The sequence below is a fragment of the Cyprinus carpio genome, chromosome B14 (genome assembly GCF_018340385.1).
Source record: "Cyprinus carpio isolate SPL01 chromosome B14, ASM1834038v1, whole genome shotgun sequence".
Classification (NCBI taxonomy): domain Eukaryota; kingdom Metazoa; phylum Chordata; class Actinopteri; order Cypriniformes; family Cyprinidae; genus Cyprinus; species Cyprinus carpio.
In genome coordinates this window covers 16,601,970-16,615,439 of record NC_056610.1, presented here as the reverse complement: position 1 = coordinate 16,615,439, position 13,470 = coordinate 16,601,970, and the positions used below count along the sequence as shown (strand labels likewise).

Below are 13,470 nucleotides of genomic sequence, written 5' to 3'. Positions count from 1 at the left end.
AAATAATAATAATAATTGGGCACCAATAATAACTGATGATAATAGAGCATCAACTCTGTATATCAGAATGATTTCTGAAGAATCATGTGACACTGACAATTTAGCCTTGCCAGCACAGGAATAAATTAGAATATAAAATATATGTATGTAGAAAATAGTTCTTTTTAACTGTAAAATAAATAAACAGCATAATATTGCATTTTTTATTGCATTGATCATATAAATGCAACCTTGGTGAACATAAGAGACATTTCTTAATTCTTAACTATTCTAAACTTTTGACACGTAGTGCACATGTGAAAAAATTACTGGAGGACGATCTCATTGTAGTCATAAACACCCCTTTGTTAACAGAGCAGGAATTAATTTCAGCCAATTCAATCACATTTTGGATTGTAGAAAATGGATTTTCAGACAGAGACAGACAATAGTTTGGTATAAAAAAAAAAAAAAAAAAAGATAAACCGTGTCTGGAAGCTATGGATTGTGTTTAATTCATTACGCTTAGCTAGGGGCATATTGGTAATTTCAAAGCCTTTGTGTTGGGTTGATTATTAGAATGCACCTGTTCATCAGTCACATTTACGTCCATACTAATCAGCAACCTCAAAGATAATAAAGGCCATCCACGCATGCTAATTGGAACACAAAATTATACATTTAATTGAGCTGATCTGTGACAATATCGCCGGATACATCAAAGCAGAATAAATGAAGATAAAAGAGGCATTTGAGGTTAATGACTTACTATTATTTGGTTACAGGCCTTTATTTATTCAACTGAATACGTTTCACTGAACCTTGCTTAATGAATGCCGCTCAATTAGACCATAGCACAGGTTAGCGAAACTTCCTTCTCCCAAAAGCAAAGATGGCCTTATAGCAGATTCCACAAAAACCAATCTATCTAAGGACATTCCGTTAATAATACAGATCAGAGTCTCCTGTGAACTGCTCTTTAGAATCAAACAGCAACCATGCATGAACATACACACACAAACACACACTAAAAAAGCTTATTTAAATCTAAATCTTGCCTGCATTTGAGAGTTACATGGAACAAGCTCTGTTAAGACTCTATATAGAGTATTAACATAAGAAAGGCATTGGATATGCCGCTGACGGCCTGTATTTTGAAGATAACTTTTGATGTTGAGGCTCCATCAAAAACTGATGTGATGGGAGCAGAGGGAATGCAGTACAGGAACAAGCCAGCCATTCTAACATCCAAAAACATGCCTGCTGTGAACAAACATTGAGGTTTTATTGAAGGTAGTGCTTTGGCACCAACATTCCTGCCATCCATTACAGCTTAAGCATCAGAGGCCCCAGTGTCAATCCTCCGATAAAACCAACTCCAATGGGGAAACATGTCATTTATGAGAGTCATTTGCATTTAAATTCAGATCAAGAATTGAGGATGTCAAGCTGGAAGGCCATGAAACAGCAAATGAAACTTCAATGAACTGTTACACACAAAATCAGATGATGATCAGATCTGCTTGAAGAGGCAAGGCGATAATAACAGACGAGGAAATGTAATGGATATTGAACTTACTGGAATAATTGTGATTGGGGCTTGATTATCTTGAAGAGAGTTTTTCTATGCAGGTTTAGTATGCCGACGCTGTCAATTTTATCTGACAGTTTTAATGAGAACAATGTCGTGGACGGTCAATCGCGTAGAGTGAATCGTGTAGATGATGTTTGCCAAGGCTTAGTTAATGAATTCTCTCCTCATAAATATTCATTTAGTGCACTTACCAACCGGTTCTGAATCTAATTAACACCATCAAGCACTGGTTAAACAGACAGAACTGATAACTATTCTAGTTCTAATGAAGATTAGGCAGCTGGTACTTTGTTCAAATAACCAAATCATTTTGCAGCACTTGCGAAGAGAATAATCAAACTGTGACTAAGTTTAAGTCAAGAAAAAAATAATGTCATCCAATCTGGACTAGTGGTTATTCTTAATTCAATGCAAGACAATCATTTCAAGAGGAACTGTCATCAATTTGCCTACAGCTCAAATACTGTGCCAGCTTTAACAAGATTACAGTGAGTGGATTATACAACTATGCAGCATTCTTAAATCTGACACCTCTGTCACAGATGTGAAGCCCAAGCAAAGATCGTCTTCATAAAAATGGCATGTTTAATGTCACTGCTATATATGAAACGGGCTATAAAAAGAAATACACAATGTGAACGAACATTAAAGCAGATCAAATGTGCGCAGACACTTTTTTTGCCTGTAGCAGCTCAGCAGTAAGACCTGGTTAGCACAAGTAACTTAATACTGTTTAATTTAATCATGTAGGAACAAAGGCATCCTAGAGACACTTTGCCTGCTGCCCTAAGAATTGATGTTTTAGCCTTTCATAGAGGACATCAAATCAGTGTTTGTCCTCTGGAGGGAAAACGCATCTCATATAGCTCATGCCTAGTGTAGTTTTGTGCCAGGTTAACATTCATTTGCCTTCCTGTGACTCATCGTATTCCTCATCGTAACAGATCAGGAGAGGGAGAGAGAGAGAGAGAGGGAGAGAGAGAGAGAGAGAGCACTCAGAGGAGATCAGCTCTAAAAATAAAAAGGATAAGGCATGATTAGCATATACTTCCTGCCCCCTTACTTATGCCAGTGTCTCAGCAGACAGGAGGCAGCAGATTGTTTCAAATCTCCGGCCTCTCTGGAGCGCCACAGGCTGTGGAAAACACAGCCCACCCTTCGTGCCATTAGCGCTGTGATCTCCACGGTGTTAGATCAGGTATTGGGTGAAAAAACTGGGGAGGAAGAGGAGGGCTTTATCACTTGTTATTGAGGTGCCTGGTTTTAAACCGTCCGCGATCGTCCGTGGACGTTCAAAAAGGTCAAAGCCAATCCGGGAAAAAAGGTCATGCTTTGACATAATCACGCAGCTGAATCATTTTGGATCTGGTCTGTTGAACAGCTTGCAGGCTGTTTAGAATCAAAAACTTTAGGCTGGATGAGGGAGAAGGTCAAATTGTCGTGCCCCTTTAGATACAAAAGGTTTAACAAGAACGCTATCTGGAAAGATAAAAATCTTATAATTTCTCCAACAGTTAGATTAGCTGGAGGAACACGTTTGGACCTTTGAGAGTTCACAGTTTCCATAGGAACATAAATAACATTTAACAGTCATCAGTGCTTTCAAAATGAAGCAACAGACGTGATCAAACACCAGAAAATGATGAGAGAGATGATAAATAAGCAGCTGACAACAACTGTTAACATATACTAACAAAATCATCTTTTAATCTGATCTATTTTAGCTGTAAGGATAAACTGAATGAAAAAGTTGAATGAAAATAAAATAATACATTTAATTTTTTTTTATTTAATTTTAATTTTTTTTTTAAATACAAATGTAATTGATGATGATAATAATAATAATTATTATTATTATATTAGAAGAAAATGAAGCAAATTTTCTTTTTTCTCTAATTTTAAATGAGTTCATGCTTACATGCTTAATATCATTAGTATTATGTTTTAAAAATAAAATATAATAATAGTAAGAATTCATTATTATTAGTTAATAATAGTAATAATAATAAAACTTAATGCTAATACACTTATTATTATTAATATTATTTACAATAATAATAATAGTAGTAGTAATAACAACAACAGTTTAAATTCAGTTAAATTCAGAACAGACATCTTCAATGATATGCTGCCAAAAATTTCAATGAGTCAAATTTCACCTGCAGCTATAATTCATTCCCCTTTTGTGTCTTTAATACTGCAGTACAGTGATGAAGTTTTATATAAAATATGGAGAAGCAATTTGAACAGTGTTTTGAGTATCACAGCACCCTAGAGAGATGGGAAACAAATGGACTGCATTAATAACCCAACAATAACAAAGACAAAAACAGATGCTGTAGGCAAAATTTAAATAGACTGGCCTCGGTTTTTTGCAATGGTAATAAATGGTAATTTTTGTAATAAAGATCAAATGCTATAAACACCCAAAGCTGAATTAAGAGAGTAAAACTAAATATACTCATGCATTAATTCTCAAATTGCTTGTCTTCACATGTGGTCACAACTGATGCGGAGGAAACTGCCAGCTTTGAGACGCTGGCTGGCGAGTTGCCTCTGAACAACAGGTTTCATACATGCTAATTAGAGAAGAAAGAATAACTTCACGCCTGTAGAGGTCTATCTGTCCTCCAAATCAAAGAATGAACAACATCTTGATAGCAAATGATCTGAAACCATTCCCTTTTAATGAACGCCGCCTCTCCCCTCCCATTCCAGCCAAGAAACTAAACAATGTAATGACACATGCCACTAATGAAGAACATTCTCCAATGCAGACTCCAAATAAAATCAGACAGAATTAATTACAGTGAGGCGGACTGACCTTTTCAGCTTGATAAATCATAAAGCGACGCTAGGCCTGTGGACATAGAATGCCTGGCTTTGATAAACAATATCCTCCCTCCTGTATTGACCCGAGAAAACCGCTGCACAGATATTACCAAACTGAGTTCTGACTGAAAGCCACTGTCTATTCCAGGTCTCTAAAGTATTTTCTTTCTGGACCCATCATATATTTCATCAATTAAGCTATCGTCTTTTGGGTTTTTTTCCAATCGTGATGCATTCAATCATTCCATCTTGAGCCCAAACAACGTTTCTTTGGGGAAAACGCACCCCATGGCTTTGAAAATAGTCTTTTAAAACTCCATTTCTAAAGCAGCTGCATGTTCTGTGTACTTCCTCATTATGAATTCCACTTTTGATTGGTACATTTCAATCACAAACCTATTCACAGAAATCATGATTGACTGGAGTGGAAAAGAGATTGAGCACTTGACAGTTGCCAAAGAAAGTTTTTTTTTTTTTTTTTTTTTTTACGAATCCGGAAGTAAAATCAAGCATGAATCTTCCATAACTATAACTAACTTTGATATGTTATTTAAACTTGATCTTTAAATATCAGCTATATAGGGATGTTTGTTAATGCTTCATGTTAATAACAAGGTTTTATTTTCTCTTCAGAAGGCAGATTTTAATGAAAAAGGCAGCATGTTTGTTAGTTTGTTTCTTCATCAGAGCAGATTTTGAGTGGATGTATGTTTGTTAGTTTGTTTCTTCATCAGAAAAATCATTTAATGGATTAGAACTTGTTTTTTTGCAGAAAAAAAATGCACAGGTAAAAATCTTTCACAAGATGTTTATTGATGGAATGGAGTAGTGTAGATTATTGGGATGTTTTTATCAGCTGTTTGGAATCTCACTCTGACGGCACCCATTCACTGCAGAGCATCGACTGGTATTGATTTGGCCAAATCTGCTGTGATTAACAAAAACAGTACATCTTGGATGGCCTGGGGGCAAGGAATTTTTTTTAGCAAATGTTCATTTTTAGGTGAAATTTCTTTAAACACATCTAAAAGTTTGCATTTACAAAAATTTAAATGAATTTGCGTTATACATTTGAGTGTCTATATTTTCTTGCTACCGCAAACACTTTTTTTTGCCTTTGGTGGGTAAGTTATTATATTTACTTCCTTTTCCTATCACAATCCAAAGGCAAAAAAGAGCATCAACAAATCAGTTTTAAAATACCTGTGCACACAACCAAAAAAGATCAAAGACCCTTGATCTGGATACAAAGCAAAAACAAGGCAATTACATACAAATTTGCAGATGACTATAATTAGCACGCATTAGCTTACACAATACTTGTTGGACTGGCCATTTGAAAACATTCACACCCATTTAAAAACTGCTGTTATGACAAGTGTGTTTATATGGTAGCTACTGTGCTTCCAGGAAAAACAAAAAAGCATGCAGAGATGGTCAAACATACAAATTTGCTAAATGCATGGAGCCATTAAGACATATTAAAAGGAATGCACTGCAGCAGTCCGCTCTAATGCACTAATGTTATTGATTGCAAGTCATGGTAGTAGTTTGCGTCACAGTCCCTAACAATATCATGCAGTAGGGTAAGAGAGGAGAGTGCTGCAATCTCTGATAAACCAGCTCTAAAAGCCAGTCTAATGCCATTTTCTCAACCACTGATGCATAACTGGTGTTTGTGGTGATATAAAAGAAGCTCTGTGTATATGAGGTGATGAACTCATCAGAAAACCAAGGAAACTTTGGCTGCATCTTATTCCATTCTATAGTTTTGAATCACTACATTGTCCCAAAAATGTTGGGACTCCACTAAATACGACTCATTCACCAGCAATGTACAAGTTGACATATGGCCAGTGTTGTTTTTGTTAACTTTACAATAATTGGCATAAAATAGAATATAAGCATTAGATGACAAGGTTAAACTTAATTGTGTTAATGCTTTACAATATGGTTCCACTTGTTAACAGTTTACATTTGTCAACAAGACCTAACAATTGAAAATTGACCTAACATATTAATTCATCTTAATGTTAATCTCAACATTTACTAATACATTAGTAAAATCAAAAGCTGACAAAAACTGATTGTTGACAAATACTGATATATACACTAACAAATTAACTAAAACTGAAATAAAAATTAAAGCTATGTTGAAGTACTTTTTAAAAGACTGAAAATAAAAACTAATTAAAATGAAACTGAAAATATAAAAAGAACAAATATTAAATGAAAATATAATTAAATATTAATGTAGTGTATAAATAATAAAACACTGCATATGACATCATGTATCAAGCATCGTGTATTAAGCAAAGCTTCAAACCATTCAGAGGCTGAAATATAGTGATATAGTGATATAGTAAGTAGGCAAATCTCACAATTTTCTAGTGCATTCCAGGATGTTTTCAGTGCACTTGAACAATTTTGACACTGGGACTCCCTGACTCAGTGGACAGTGTACTTTGTACTAGGGAGAAATTACAGTCACATTGTACAAATTACTTTCCAAAAACTGTCTACTCATTACGTTTTAAATTTTAATGTAACTGCAATTAAATGTTCGGTTAAATCAAAACAGCCAACAACACCTGAGTCAGCATCTTCATTGTGTATAGTCACGGTTACTACTATCTGTTCCATACTCCATCTGTCCTTTGTCAGTGTTAAAAAATGAGAAACTATAAATATTTATTTAAAGAGGTGACATTGCATTCTCGTCTAATCTCCCTCGGCGTGCCAGCGTGTCTGACAAAACAGGAGAGCAAAGGTGCATTCATCAACGTACCTACGGATGACAGGGATGAAGAAACACTGCCGTTTCTCACTCAGCCACAGAATCGTCAGATTGATAGACTTTGCTGGATGCCTGATATCTTTTCAGAGCACACATCTGTAATACTGAGACAGTAGTGTCTCACTCCATTAACAAGTGGGCAGATAAAAGAGAAAGAGTGACCAGGAATCAAGTGCATCTAACACTTACTCACCCTTTATTCAACTTTGTCTTTAAATGACCTATGAGTTCAATGAAGGTCCCTCTTCCATTGAAGGAAAAACAAGACTTTGTTCTCAAGGGACATGAGAATATCTGCTTTTTCTGGAAGGAGTACTATAGGGACTTTTTGAGATTGATTCCAAACCAGTACAACAATATTTCTCTAGTGGAACATCAAAAAAGCAGTTTAGCAGAATGTCTGACCTGCTCTTTTCCATACAATAAAAGTAGACAGTGAGCAATGTGTCAAGCTTCAAAAAGCACCATAAAAGCCTCATAAAAGTGATCCATATGACGTGTGCACTATATTTCAAATCTTCTGAAGCTATACAACAGCTTTGTGCAAGACAAGTTATTATTCACAGAAAATCTTACCTCGAAAAATAGCACTATTCTATATACTTTCTTTTTATTTATTATATAAAAAAACTTGACCGTCTAACACTTGCACACTTTTTTCATTTCGATTTTATCTGCTTGTTTTTTTATTCATTAAAAAAAAAAAAACTTGACCCTCTAACACTGGCATTCTCTATTCTTTTTCTTTTATATCTACTTGTTTTCTTTTTTATTATTATAAAAAAATAATAACTTGACCCTCTAACACTAGCTATCTATTGTATTTCTATCTACTTTTTATAAAAAAATACAAATAAAAACTTTGCTACACTGTCACAGCAGTTATATATTGTTGCTCTCTTGTTGGTTTGATTGCTTCTATCATTTTTAAGTCTTTGATTGCTCCTCATTTGTAAGTCACTGTGGATAAAAGCCTCTGCTAAATTATTAAATGTACTGTAAATGTAACGTAAATGAAAAATCCTGTTTGTCAGCTGTGGTCACCATTCACTTACTGGTTATGGAAATGAGCTGCCTAGACAATCCACCATAAGTAACTACATCTGGGCTCCTCAGAAAAAATATCATCATTAGATTTTTAAGGAAAATCATTAGTAAATTATTAGTCATTTATACATAAGACTAGCAAGTTATTAATTGAAAAGCAATACTTTTCATTTTATTACACTTTATTAGAATTAATATGAACTAAAATTACTTTAATTAGCAGATGCTTTTATCCAAAGTGAATTCCAGTACTCTTATATGAGGTACAACGGTGATAACTCATGGTGTGTAGCACCACATGATCATCGATTCAACATACTTCTGGTCACCAGTCCTGAGCGTTACCCACTGCACCACACAAATCACATCATAATGTGCTTTTTTTTTTTTTTTTTTTTCTTTTTTTTTGTTCTACAAACAAAAACATAACCATTTCAAACAACAGAGAACGGGCTTTGGGCATCACCTTTATTTTAATTTAACATCCTGCTGCAGCTGGTGAAGACAAACAGAGTCCCCTTATCAATCCATATTAAGGGCGCCTTCTGAGTTTCAGTCTGAGCTGGTTTTCGGGAGCCCTGCGCATGATGCGGTACAAGGCAGTAAATAAAACACATAAATGTGCCGCTGCAGACACCAGCCCTTTCAATGTTAATCGGAGAGCATTGGTTACCCGATTTTAAATAATGGCCTCCTGCTACTATCTCTGGGGTCAGAGACCCTAGGTGGCTGGATTTATGGAGTTAGCAAATTGCTTTTCTATCCTCATTCTTTGTGCCTCTTTCTGTCTGCTCATCCTCTCTTTCAACTCAGCCTGTGGATGATGGAAAGGAACAGGGGGGTGATTGGCCCGTTTTTCACGAGCACAGAGCAGGACGTGTCTCAAGGCCAGGGGAAAGCACAGAAAGACGCTCATCAAAGGCGCTACTCTGCCGACACGTTTCATTACCAAGACGTTTCTCACAGCACTAAAATGCTTTATTCCAACATAGTTGGGGATGAGGCCATCAGTGAGGCTGCTGCCAGTCAAGAGTGATTGCGATGACCGAGGAACGTGACTCCGCTTTTCAACTCTATGGGCTCAGAGCTGTATTTGCCTTTTCCCTTGACTACTGGTTCATATATCCGATCATGACTAAGGCAAACCGAGGCCGTGGGATTGCCGGCGAGAACATAAAAAGCCAGACTGCAGACAAACAAGATTACATATTTATATAACCAACATAATATGGTCCGCACCTGAGGAACTTGCAAGACTAGAAGAAACTTCACAGATTTGTTTATCACGGTCCTGGCAAGGCACTGTATTGATACTCATCAAACCTTCTATTTAGGGGTTTGTTTTAGTCCTATAACTTGTTCTTAATGCTATTCTCTTCTGCACTGCAAGCACTGGCATTTCCTTCAGGAAATGCAAATCTAGTTTATTGAAAACGTATTGAATTATGGCACACAGAACCTTCAAACCGAACTTTGAACATGCTCAAGAAAGTTTCTCTCTTGCCGAATCTGTGTCGCCATAACTCCTGACATTTTTAGATCACTCCTCTAAGTGAGGCAAAACAAAAAAACAAGGTAAACTTCCCCTGCTAGTTCTCTGCGTACAAGGTGCCGTCTGAGCAAATAAATAATGTAGTCCAAAAGTACATGCTGATGATGTGCAGAGGGAAAACAAATCACCAAGAAAATGAGTTAGAATTCAGGGGTGTAGTGGCACGCACTGCACCAATAAATGTTCTTGTCAAAACACATTTCAAAGTGCATTCAAAACTGTGTCATCTCACAACACTTGCTGTTCATCACATATTCACATTGAGGATTGCAAGTGAAGGAATGGACATGCATGATTTGGGGAAGAATAAAGAAAGAGGATTGTGATGAAGGAATAAATGTTGAATGATTGGTAAATGTATTTTCAGATTGCACAAAATTATTGAAAATTCATGGTTCCCAAAGTCTGAGACAAAAGAATTTCCATTTTAAGTCATTCATGATTACTGTGGTAGTATCTTTCATACAGATTTCAAAAGAGGACTTTCAATTGTAAGTCAGGTGCCATTCCTTAAAATGAAAGATTCAAACAAATCATCTAAGCCTTTCTGAGCTTCCATGCAGAGCAGAACCAGAGAAATCTTACATTAGCTATAGCATTGAATTTTTGATGACTTTCCTGTCTCCTTTCCTAGGCCTAGGGATCACAAATGTAAAATTCCCCGATATTTCCAGGTTTCTTGTGTTTAATAACCCTGAATATGACAGTAAGGGAAAGGGTGAGCTTACATGATCTAAAAAAGAAAAGGGACAGGGGTAAGAAAAGGGGAAGAGGACTGTGACAGTGGCATAAACTTTGAATGACTCATGTGAATAACAAAGAGGATGAGCTGATAACTCAAGAGTGATGACTCTTGATCATTTCAGCAGGATCACTGTCTATCTAACACTCTGATAGACACTTATTACTTTTCTTCTTTTTGTGGCTGTTCAGCATGAACTGCCACCATTTCCAAAGGCTGTCGGCGTTTCAAAGAACATCAAAGCATGAGTCACAATAGTGCTTTTAAAGAAGCTTCAACCTCATATTACACTACTGTGCCACAACATTGAAAATTTATGAACGTGATTCGGAGACAAATGTCAAAACCCACACCCATTTCATTTTTAACATGTGAAGCACTGTCTGCCTGGAAAGAAGAGAGGAGGGACTGAATTCTAATAATTACACAGTAAAAACAAAGAAATACTGCTAGGAACATTTCCAGGGGCTGTGAACAACAAAAAAGTATCAAAAGTTTGTGAACTGTGTTCTTATTTAGAACTGATTCAAAAAGCAATGATTCATATAAATCGGTTATTTTTAGTTTAATCAAAATCATATTGCCACCAGTGTGGTCTAATTTTCCAAACGAATCATGCCTTGTTGGATTAAAGAATGAATTATACGCCGTTTATTCCTACCGAATAAAAAACTTAAAGCGTAACCAAATTAAAGGGGTCCTATTATGCCCTTTTACAAAGTCTTAATTTTGTTTTGGGGTAGTACTGGAACAGGCTCTCATACTAGGTTGTTCGAAAAACATTATTTTTCACATATTTTACATTATAACAACACCTCTCTTTATAGTCTGGCATGAACGGCTGGAATAGTTCCTGTATCAAATGAAGGCCCGCCTTCTGAAATACAAAATGTGCTGTGATTGGTTAGCTGGGACAGTGTGTGTTGTGATTGGTAGCACTCGGCGCCTGGTCGGGAAATGTCATGCCTCTTACCATAGCCGCCTGCAAACTTCAGTGTAAATATTGCGTCAAAATCAAATAAATTTGAGCGCAGTTTAGTGATTTTGATTGTGATCGTTGTAAGTTCTTTTGGCTTGTGTGTGTTGGGATGTCTCCGACACAGTAATAACACTCAATAACCTTCTCTACTGCAGCTCAACCAGGTCTCGTCCCATTCGTCGACCTTTGTGATATCACAAATCCCGAAAATATGCATTGTAGTCCAAACGAGTCGTTCGTTGTAGTTTTTGAAAAGTGATTTCTGTTAAATAAAATATCTCCTTTTGTACTGGACTTTGAACTTTGTAACTTTGCATATTTTTTTTATGCTCAAACAGCAACATTACAGACTAACTAAAGTTGAAAAAGCATATAGGACCCTTTTAAGATACTAAAAGACTATTTCTATTCCAAGAATTAATGACCAGTGTAGCTCGAAAGAATTAATCTTAATAGACAGTCTCTTCCAATCATTGATTGCATTCTTCTCTTAATAAAAACTACGAAAACACTTTGCAAGAATTGTATTTTTCCTGATAAATTAAACCTGTTCTGTTAAAATCTGAAATGATCTATGCCAACCGTCTGCTGAGGGCAATGCAATAGGAATTGCATTTCTTTTCCCCCATGAATATTTCTCCCTCAAAAGTACCAAAAGACCAGCTAACGTTAATGAAAGAGGAATCGATAAGAATAGGAACTAGAACCCTTAATTCTTTACGATTGCCGTTCCTACAGGTTACATATAGACGCGCTTAACTCAGCTCATAAATTCACCGGCCGATGACTGTCATAATGTAAGCGACACTTCCAAGACATTTTTCTTAATAGAGCATCGGACAAGATGATAAACCACAGGATCCGCTACACTGGCTTCACGTGTCAACCGGTTAGACAGGAAAGCCAGTCCACATCAGGCCTTTCTATAAACCACCGATCGAGGAGTTTGCATTAATAATAACGGATATCACAAGCTTGATTTATATCGCGTCTCTAAACTGAAACTAAAGGCTTCGCGTGAATGTAACGGTTCTAACCATCGTCACGGCACACTTGTCAAGTAACGTTACAGCAAATAAAGTCCTACCTTTTTCTTTGAAAGGTGAGAAACTGCGAAAGTGGAGCACTTCAGATTTCCATTTTACACGGACGCTCAGATGAAAAGCGGAAAGCTGCGATGAGAGTGGAGGTGATGATCGGGCAGAAGGCGATGAACGAATAATCTCTCATTCATGAACAAGGACATCAGCCGAGCGAGGTAGATCACGCAGTTTTGCGCTCGCAGAATTCATCGTTTGAAGTTGTGCACCTGCCTCAATTCATGATAACGCATGAGCTGTAATCCCGGAGGTGTGCGCGTATTCTTCATTCACTCCAGATGAAGTTTGCTGGACGGCAACGTGACGCGCTCGCGCTGAAAATAGCTCGGACCAGAGAGGGGACATATCGTCGCGAGACATCTCCAGAGCCCTTCATAAACACGAAGACATGTCACGCAGAGTTGCAGGCGCTCACATTTATGAGATGGGCTGTAAAACGTAAAGCCGTAGAGCTTTGCTCACACTGCCTTGATGCTGAGATTTCCTAGGATGCACTTGGACCAAGTTCCCTAGAGGATGCTTACAGTGTTTCTGTGGGAAAACAATGGTCTTTATTGATTTTTAAAGAAGCAGTCTTTATAGGGTTTGATTTCGTGATAGGCAGAATGTTTATCCTTTGCATTCAAATCACATTAGATCTACTTTAAGGTCTTTGAGCTAACCAGCTTATTACAAAAGGCTAATTATGCATGCTAAATTCAATAAATAAGCATTTTAAACAATTCATATTTTTAAATGATATATTTATCAGTAAAACCATGCATTTGAAATATTAAAAACAGATTTGTTGTGCGAATTACCCTTAACACAACTACTTTGAGACAAATATCTCACAACAGCTCTAAATC

The 13,470-nt window shown here is 36.6% G+C and overlaps 1 protein-coding gene across 5 annotated transcripts in view; it reads right to left on the bottom strand.

Annotated features, from left to right (window-relative positions):
- The window catches only part of LOC109101834 (dystrophin-related protein 2), a 110,017-nt gene extending 96,673 nt beyond the window's left edge, over positions 1–13,344 (bottom strand). For all 5 annotated transcript variants that reach the window (XM_042738259.1, XM_042738257.1, XM_042738260.1 and 2 more), the window contains exon 1: positions 12,610–13,344. The gene's annotated coding sequence lies outside the window, so the exon portion shown is untranslated. The remainder of the gene's footprint in view (positions 1–12,609) is intronic.
- Positions 13,345–13,470: the final 126 nt, after the last annotated feature.